General features: G+C 46.3%; 1 long non-coding RNA gene across 1 annotated transcript; it reads right to left on the minus strand.

The window, feature by feature from the left end:
- Positions 1-2,369: 2,369 nt before the first annotated feature.
- On the minus strand, positions 2,370-7,723 carry LOC139013689 (uncharacterized). Its single transcript, XR_011472109.1, has 2 exons — positions 7,018-7,723; positions 2,370-5,842 (listed from the first exon to the last, which is right to left on the minus strand). It is a non-coding gene; the product is annotated as an uncharacterized lncRNA (long non-coding RNA).
- Between the last annotated feature and the right edge of the window lie 2,443 nt (positions 7,724-10,166).

Genomic DNA, 10,166 nt, shown 5'->3' on the forward strand with positions numbered 1-10,166 from the left:
AGAGTAAAGAATACATAGCATATTCATGAACCAAGTTTTTATATATTTATTGGAAAAACTTGTTTGTTAAAGTGGCCCTTTGACTCGAATATCTGTCTTAAATAATAAAGTTCTGATTGAATCTTTGCGATGAAATTGAAGACAAGTGAAATCCAAATGCACTGCAAAAATTTATGTAGTAAGTACCTACAGGTAAGGTTAATACTGGCAAAACAGGTGACTTGAAGTTAATTACAGTAACAGTGTGAATAATACTGCAGTGAAGCTAGTCACTTAGATTTTTTATTGTATCCTGCCCAACACTGCACCCCCTTGCTTACCCCATGGCCATTGTGATGAGTTGTTAGCATAATTCATTGTTCCTATATATCTGGACTCTTTTTATGCTGTAGTCTGGATGCCCATCATTGAATGCCATTGCCAGTATTTTCTTGAACATTTAAAGTTTCTAGAGGGCTGGAGTTCAACTGAAAGCACTCTTCATGGCCGACTCCTTCATCCAACAGACATTTAATGAGTGCCTACTATGTGCACTATGTGCCTAGCACTGTACTATACAGTAACTTAACCCCTGTTACCTGAGTCTTTATTAAGCTGCCCCAATAAGAGATGCTGCTTAAACCAGGATAGAAAGACAAAAGAGTAATAATACTCTGAAAGACCGTCATCCTCACCAGCCCTACTTTAATCCCCAACTGTTTGTGCCTTATGTATTTTTAAATGTTTTTCCCCAAATCTGGAGCTTTTTACAGCGATCTATAATATAGATAACAACTCCCACCAATAAATAATATTATTAGTAATGAAGGGTGAGAAACAGTTTTCACTCATATTATCTTCTTTTCTCACTGTGCATTAGCTAAGGGGCTGCTTTAAAAAACTGTCTTAGACAACATGACTTAATTGTTCAAACCCATAAAATCCACAGAGGCTAACACTGAGCTCATTGAAGGAATATTTCCAGTGTGTGAAGGGTTGTGCCAGTGCTGGGGCCTTGTCACATAACTACAAATGGGATTTCTGAAGTGGAAAGTTGTTTTCAGAAAATCTCTGCCCCCAGAGTGAATGTTAGCATGTTTTTCTTCCTCCATGAGCTCAATCCCCCTTAAAAAGAATGGCAATAGAAAAAGGATAATTCTGGAAAATTTAAATATGGCAATTGTAGTGGATCATCTAGTTCAGAGGTCTGTCTATGAAGGGTCAGATAGTAAATATAATCAGTTTTGAAGGTCATATGGTTTCTGTGGCAACTATTGGACTATTGGAGCATGAAAACATTCATAGATAGTACACAAAATGCATGGGCAAGGCTGTATTCCAGTACAAGTCTATTTTCATATAGAAGCACAGGGCCAGATCTGGACAGTCAGCAGTGGTTAACCAGGTCCATCATGGAGTGGTCTAGAGGAAGTTAAGACTAAAAAAGCAAGAAACATAATAAGATAGGACAAGGGAGCATTTGCTACTAGTAAAATTAAAACTTATGCACACATTACAACACACATTTTATATAAACTCATATAAAAAGAAGACATATTCCTCTTATAATGATTTCCTTTGGGGGAGATTAGCAAAAAAGGGAGTGAGAATTTGGAATAAATAAAGTAAGAAAATAGTCTTGAAGAGATCAATGATTACCCTGTACTTTGAACAGAATGTCTGATTAACTCAACCCTCTGCTGAGTTCTCACCAGGAAAAGATACGCATAACACAGAAACAGCACAGATTTTTATTTTGATTTGAACCCAAAGAAAGACTGCCCATGTACAAAGACATCTTGGATATAAAAAGTATGACTGATCATGACTATAATGACATAGTCTTACTCTATAATTCTAATGAATATGGAAGGCAATCTAAGTACAGGGAAGTATGCCATACTATAATTTGTACAAGCTATGAAAATGAACTAAATATCACTGGAAGCTCCTCATCTTTTGGGAGAAAATAATGTCTAAATAATTGTTTTTAAGGTGTGGTCTGTGGACTTGGAATTTAAGGCAGTTGAAGCTTGTTTACTGTCGTCATGGAAACCCCAGTAGAGTGTGCTGGAAATGTTAATGTAGGTAGCTAGTTAGTTAAGGAAGGGAGAAAATGGAATCAGATATAAAGCCTGATAAACTAGGGAGCTGAATGGGACATTGGGCCTGATTTACTAGGAAGCTACAGTATTCACAGGCTCCCCAGAGGACCTCTGCATCCTCAACGGAAGGGACTTACTACCTGAGCAAACAGGAAGAATCTCCTTAGGGAACACCAGGTCAGTTCCCACAGATTAGGGGGGAGAAAGAACCAGGAAAGGGGAAATTCCTTTGTTATGTTGTAAAATCCGGGGTGCAAGCCGCTGTCACAAAGAACCAAGAGACGCTTTCTATGCAAACGCAAGGGGTTTATTTAGCTTCCAACATATGTCGGGGCCCACAACTTACTCTGAACGCGGCAGAGCAGTGGCCGTGAGCCCCGACTAAGGGTTCAGGCATAGGTTATATACTTTTTCTAGCTAACGGGGGGAGCAAACGGGGGAAGCAAAGGGGTCACTCTTCTGGGAATCTTGGCGCCGTTGTGAATTAATGCCTGTCCACTTTCTTATCAGGTTGCTTGCTTTTCAGTTTACTCCCGGGCTGCAGCCATCTCCGTAACCTCCCTGGCTGCAGCTGTGTCCCATAAAAGTTGATTGTTCCATCTCCCCCTCCTAACCTTCCTGATTGCCCTGGTGCTTGTTAAATGTAACACTCTGGTAACACTTTGATGCCGTTTGTTCCTTGACCTCTCTGACCTGATTATATTGGCGCCTCTCATTCCCCCCTTTTTCTGTGGACGGTTTCTAATCTTAGAGACCCTCAGGCTCAGCTAAGGCTGAGTACTGTTGCCTGATGATAAGGAAAGAAACTATTTTAGCTTTAGCAACTTCTATTGAAATAGGATTTTTCTTCTTAAAATTTCTCCATGGCTATTAAAAAGCCAAATTAAGATTAATTTATCTACTGTCCTGATGTTTGTATAAACACAACAAGAATGGTAACTGACTACCTTTGCTGGAATTTCATGGTTGAATTTTAATGTGCCCCGTAGGGCTAGGAAGCCATGCCACCCAGCTGCCATCAGGCCCGCCTGCAGTATCTGCTGAGTTAGGTGAATTCTTCACCTGTAGCAATTCCACCTGAGCCCACGCTCCAGGCTTTAAGCCCATCTCAGTAGCCCTCCTACTTGTTGCGGCCCAGAGCGTGTGGGGGCTCCGCAGGAACGTAGAGGCATCCCTACTGCTCCCCTTTTACTCTTACCAACCGCCAGTGATGGTAGGGCATCGGCCTGACACTCCAGCGCCAGCCATCTTCAGGGCTTCCAAGCAGAATACCAGGCTTCCTTCGTGGCATTTTTACTGGCTTCAAGTCTTTAGAGCTTAGACAGGGCTCTTTAAAACATGATACTCCAGTCAAAGTTTTTCGTTAATAAAACCACTATTAGGAACCGGTCTTATTGAATCTATGCAAAGAAATGTATTGCCATGTTAGCATCGCCAAATTTCGGAGGAATTACATAAGAAGAAAGACATACTGATCTACTCTAAGATTTTCTGACTTTCCTTGCCAATTCCTTTTAGTTGTTGGCATTAAACTTTCTTTTTATGTATAACTATGCTTCAGACTTTTTACTCTAAACAGGCTTTTTTTTTTTTTTTTTTTTTTTTTTTTTTTCTCTTTTCAGACTACCCCTGACATGGGCATGGTCATAAAGGCCTGCAAGCAGTACACAGGCTGCCAACTATTAGCTGTCTCTCAACAGAGACCAAAACCTGATGGGCACTGTTCCCTGCCCAGGTGGGCACCTGCCCTCTTGGCAGCTAGGCACCCGTTACTTTTTGGGGCTCACCCCACATAGTACCCTTCCAGGATAGTCAACATACATTTAAACCTGCAAGAGAATTAAAGGTTAATGTGACAATGAAACATAATATAGGCATCATGGCCGCTTTAGGCAGCCACATCTTCTGCTACTAAACATGTGATTCTATAAATTGTCCTTGTCTCTTTGGAGCCATGTCCATGAAGATGCAGGCATTATCTAAGTCTATTCAATGTTACCAGCATCAGGCAGGTCGAGCACGCTGTAGCTTGACGAAGTCTTTCCGGATCATGGATGGGTCCGCTGACCGGACGTGGGTGTGATGGACTCAGGTCACGACGCCGTCTATCTTGAGAGCGGTGGGGGTCGTCAGCACCACGGAGTTGGGTGTAGGGACCTTTCCATTGAGGCTCCAGGAGGTGCCTTTTGCCTGGGTGGCGCCAAGGCGCAGCCAAATGTCCTCGTGCGCCCTCTGGAGCCCTCTCAAGAAAAGAGACAATTATCTTTTTAGTGAACAAGTATCTTTACAGTCTTGGGCTCTTGAGCAGATAACAGGAACATCATCCAAGTCCCCTGATGGGGGCCTGACAGGAACAGATGTGGGGGCCTTTGGCTGGGGGGGTATAAAGTCTCCATTCTTCCTCCCTCGGCACTGCTAAGGGCAGGATCATTGAAGAGGTCTCTTCACCTAGGCAGGGCTGTGCTGAACCATCTGGGGCAAAAGTGGTTTCTGCTTTCATTTTGGCTAAAAGGTCTCTGCCCATTAGAGGGACCAGGCAATTTGGCAAATACAGGAATTCATGAACCACCTGATGGCCGCCTAACTGACATCGGCGGGGGCGGCAGAACAGTCTGCAGCTGTGGTCCCGGTAGCTCCAATAATGGTGACTTCCTGTCCTGAGAGGGGAGCTACCTTCTGAGTAGCTACCGAGTGCTCTGCCGCTGTACCAACCATAAAGTTCACAGTCTGGCCCCCGATTTTCATTTCGACCATCGGTTCATGGGGGCCCAGTTGGAAAGAGCCCAGCCTGTCCTAGTCAGAGTCAGCTGTTGCCAGTCCGAGGAGGTCTGCCTCAGGCGGCTCTGGCCAATAGCGGCTGGGTGGTTTGGATGGCCTCGCCAGCTTCTTTTGGCCTGCTCCTGCCCTGCCTGCCTCTCCACTCCTGCTACTAAACCTTACTCTGTCCCTTCTTATACATGCAGAACTGGACCCAAGGCAGCGAGTTTTGAGCAATTTTAAAATTTCTTAACATACATTTTATCATTCATGTTGCAGGGAGGGACCGGGTTAGCTCCTCCTGAATGAAAGAACTAATCAAAATAAGGCTTATTTTCTAACTTCATTTGTCCCTGGGCATGGACAACAAATGACACTAATCAGATTGACATAAACGATTTAACCTTTGTTTAGGGAGGCAAATGCAAAGCATTTACTCCAAATGTCTTTGGTTTAGGGAAAACAGGATTTTTGTTTAGTTTCCCTATTCTACTTGTCCCAGCTTACTGGTCTATCATGCATTCATCTTTCTTTTAACATTTATCTTTTTCTTTTTATTACATACACAATCTTTACAAATTTCATTCTTTTAGGTTAGCCTTCAAACCTTCTTTCTATGTCCTTCAAAAATGCATAACCATGCCTCAGACCTTCCATTAAGTATTTCTTTACCTTCCTCCATCACATCAAAGCTGTACATTCCAGTTAGTTAGAACTCTGAGCCTTAATTAATTTTTAAGGTGACATGTAAGTAATTAACATTCCTCAGATTAGCAATACATTCATCATTTTTTTTTTCTTGGAGATACAAACAAAAATTTCACTAGCTAAACAATTTTAAACAACAAAGACATATACTTAAACAATAAAGACAGATAACATTTCCCATTAAAACTTTGAATCATCACAGCTAGCAATTATCAGTTTGTGAGTATACAGGCCTTGTTGACGTCATCTTGGGATAGCTGTCTGTCTCTCTGTGGTCAGCGACTTCTTGTAAACTTCAAAAATATAAGGCACAATTAACCAATAGATTCAATTCTACCCTCTAGATTTTGTATGAGGCACATTCAGATTAATAATACCTAGATGAACATTTTTTTTTTTTTTATTGTTTGACTCAGTAAATTTTAAGGTCTCAAGTTTCCAGCAGCTATGGAAAACCACACCGAGGCTGGCAAACAGGCCTGGCCCAGCCCTTGACTTTAAAACCACCATTTTTCTCTTGGGAAAGTCAAGAGGCAAATTTGTAGCTACATAATTTCTTGAGATTCAAATCCAATTATTATTATTAAGGCATGTATTTTGGCAAATTTTGTAACAGAGGCAATCTTACTGAATTTTCTTTTGGAGGCTTGTTGCTAGAACAAGCCTGCATTGCTTCCCTGGGTAAAATTAGCTATTTTTCTTAGGAAATAATCAGTCTTGGGTTTTATTCTGTACATGTGTGAAGAGACTCTAGTTCAAAACTCTATCTAAATGTCCAAAAACAGGACAATTGCGCGCATTAGTTTTAAACCAGCTTTTCTCTTTACATGTGAACAGAAATACCAGACACATTTTAAAACTTTTCAATTACAAGAAGGACTTTTTGTCATCTAGCTGGCGCGATCTCCATGGGAAGAGCCCTGCTCCTGTCCAGAGTAGCCGCGCCGCCCCCAGCTGTCCGGCCCGTGGGCTCCGCGCGGGACCTTTCCCAGACCTTCCCCCGGACCCGACGCCGCCGGGGGCCTCGCTGCTCCGGCCTCTTGCAAGCGACTCGCCGGCCCCGCCCCCCCCGCGCTCCACACAAGCCCGGGGCCAACGCCGGCCACCGCCGGCCGCAGCTGCCGCCGCCGCCAGGCTCCGTGAACGAGTCCGCGCCCGGCCCGAGCCCCCCAGCGCCGCCCCCCGAAGGCGCGCTGCCGCCTATGGCGCTGAGCGAGCGCAGGCCCAAGCTGCGGGGCTCGGGCTGCCTGGGCTGCCGCCGCCTCTCCCGGCCTCCGGCCTCTTCCAGGCTGCGCAGCTCGGGCTCCAGCTCCGGCCCAGCACCCGCCGCCGACCGGGCCTCAGCCGCTGCAGCCCAGCTGCCTGGGCCCGTGGCGCGGCCAGGCTCCGGGGCGAGGGCTGCGGTCACCGCGCACCGCGCTCCAGCACACTTGCCCCCTCCCCCCTCCCTCCCCGTCTTTACACTCACATACTTTCACCCGACATTCATTCAGAGTTTAAACAATCCATTCAATTCTTAACAACTTTCCAATTTCTGAGGGAGCTCTAAAGCCTCCGCAATCTCCTTGAACTGATCAATCACAATACCCAAAGGAGCAGTCTGAGTCCATTCCACAGCGTCCATCCAGGAGGAGCAGAGGGTGGAGGGAGGGAGCAGAGGGTGGAGGAGAGAACACACACACACCAACACACCAACACACCAACGACAAGAAACAAAGAACAAAAGACAAAGACAGACACAACGCGTTGAGACAAAAATCGAAGGATCCAAAAAGAAGGTTTTACAGAACCAATTGACCTAGCTGGCAACAGAACTACAGAACCAGAATCAGAATCCGTACCTAACTGACGGAACAGACAGGAGTCCACCAGGCGTCCCTGGTCCTCTCCAGACTCCACCAGGGCGTCCCCTGGGGTTGTGGCCTGCGACCTCCCGACACGTCTGTCTGTCGCAGTCGGGGGAGGCTCACGCCCCTCCCCGACAGCCACCCGACCAAACAGATTTGCCAGCTCTAACTAAATTTGTGTTTCCAATATCTAAGCGATCGCTATTCAGAAAGGCGCCGTCACTTACCCCAAGAAGCGTCTGTTGGAACCCAGAGGCGGCTGCAACAAATACCTCGCTGCGTGCCCGGCGACAAGTGGGGGAGAGCCTCCTGCCTTAAACAGGGGGTCCCTCTCCTCCCCGCTGGGGGAGAGCCTCCAGCCCTAAATAAGGGGTCCCTCTCACCCCCGCCGGTATCTCGGTGGAACCTCCAAATGTAAAATCCGGGGTGCAAGCCGCTGTCACAAAGAACCAAGAGACGCTTTCTATGCAAACGCAAGGGGTTTATTTAGCTTCCAACATATGTCGGGGCCCACAACTTACTCTGAACGCGGCAGAGCAGTGGCCGTGAGCCCCGACTAAGGGTTCAGGCATAGGTTATATACTTTTTCTAGCTAACGGGGGGAGCAAACGGGGGAAGCAAAGGGGTCACTCTTCTGGGAATCTTGGCGCCGTTGTGAATTAATGCCTGTCCACTTTCTTATCAGGTTGCTTGCTTTTCAGTTTACTCCCGGGCTGCAGCCATCTCCGTAACCTCCCTGGCTGCAGCTGTGTCCCATAAAAGTTGATTGTTCCATCTCCCCCTCCTAACCTTCCTGATTGCCCTGGTGCTTGTTAAATGTAACACTCTGGTAACACTTTGATGCCGTTTGTTCCTTGACCTCTCTGACCTGATTATATTGGCGCCTCTCAATGTGAATGTGTATTATATGCCAAGAAGGCAGAGGGGGAGGTCCTACTCTGAGACATGCACAGTAGGAATCAAGATGGAAATTATAAAGGGTAGGTGTCTCACCTGGGAAAAGGATTGGATTGGATAAAGGATACAAAATCCAGAAAGATCCAGAAAAGAGATTGGTTAGCAGTGGTCGGCAAATTCATTAGTCAACAGAGCCAAATATCATCAGAAAAACGATTGAAATTTCTTTTGAGAGCCAAATTTTTTAAACTTAAACTATATAGGTAGGTACATTGTTATTAACTTAATTAGGGTACTCCTAAGGCTTAGGAAGAGCCACACTCAAGGGGCCAAAGAGCCTCATGTGGCTCGCAAGCCACAGTTTGCCGACCACAGCACAAGCCCATGAACAGCCAGGAAAGAGGTAAGTTTGAAAGAAAGCCTGATCTCTCCTAAACCCAAGGCCTTGTCTGGGTAGCAGCATTATCCCCTTTTTTCCACATGTGCATTCTCTCTCCATAGGAGCCATGTGGGCCCGGCAGCCTTACAGCTCCAAGTGAGGCTCCAAGCACAGCCTGGGTACAGTAGTTCAGCAGCAGCAGAGGGCAGTAGGGAGCTGAGACTATGCTGCAATACTGCAGCCCAGGATGATGGCATTTCATTTCTGGATCCTGACCCTCCTGCTAAGCACTTAAGCTCACCAGTATTAGGACTTATTCTACAGTGAGATGAAACTAAGCCACTTGATGGTGGATGAGACCCGAGGCACGTGGGGGCAGTCCTTTGTTTCTACTCCAGTAAATCTTACCACTGTACCTCATCCTCCCATGTGTGGGTCCCTGAAATGCTTTCCTTATGACTCTGCAGAAGAGCCCTGTTTCCACTGGCAACAGAAGGTGCTTTAAAGGGGAAGGGTCAAATGCTTGGGATAGAGTCAGATATGCTGCATGGCCCCATATCTCTGACCCAGACCTTCCTGGTGCTTCTGGGCAGCCCATCTACTTGGCTTCTCAGACACAGCTCACCCCTGTGTTCAACCGTTGGCTCATGAAAATTTGGGCTATCTAGCTCTACAGTGGTTAGATCAGTGGTTCTCAACCTTCTGGCCCCTCATGTTGTGACCCAACCATAAAATTATTTTCGTTGCTACTTCATAACTGTAATGTTGCTACTATTATGAATTGTCATGTCAATATCTGATATGCAGGATGGTCTTAGGCGACCCCTGTGAAAGGGTCGTTCGACCGCCAAAGGGGTCGCGACCCACAGGTTGAGAACTGCTGGGTTAGATGGAGATGAGATGGGTGAAAGAGAAGCAAGAGATGAAGGATGGGGCTCCTGGTGCAGGGACAGCTCCAAGGGACTTCCTGGGATAGAATCACGAGTGGGAGAGGGGAGTGTGAGGTCACAAGGGCCTCATTGTGAGGGGGTTGATTAAAGCTGGGTTGCCAGGACCTGAGCCAAGCAGAGAGAAGCCAGACATGAAGGGATGGTGCTCAGGCTCCTGCTCTTCCTCCTGGCCCCTTTCACCACAACCTCTTTCTCATGGTATCTCTCAAGGACACCCTCTCACCCATATCCTCTCCCAGGTCTCAGACTCAGACTGTGGAATACGACTTCACTCACACCCCCCCCCCAGCTTCTCTTGGCTCCTAGCTGCTGCGGTCCTGCACTCAGAATGGCACCGGTCCATCAAGCCAGCATCCTTGGCTTACTAGGTAATATTCCCATGTGTGTCCTGTTCACCTGGGGTCCCAAAAACAGCTTCAAGGGCTTAAATTACTGTGATGAGATGGGCATGTAAGTTTTCTGGATCACTATGCCGATGAGAAATGTGTCCTATCAGAGGAAGAGATAAAGCTTCATGGCAAGGTCAATTGGAAGAGGGGCACAG

The sequence above is a fragment of the Myotis yumanensis genome, unplaced genomic scaffold (genome assembly GCF_028538775.1).
Source record: "Myotis yumanensis isolate MYYU_CA2020_CCGP unplaced genomic scaffold, mMyoYum1.0.hap1 SCAF_7, whole genome shotgun sequence".
Classification (NCBI taxonomy): Eukaryota; Metazoa; Chordata; class Mammalia; order Chiroptera; family Vespertilionidae; genus Myotis; species Myotis yumanensis.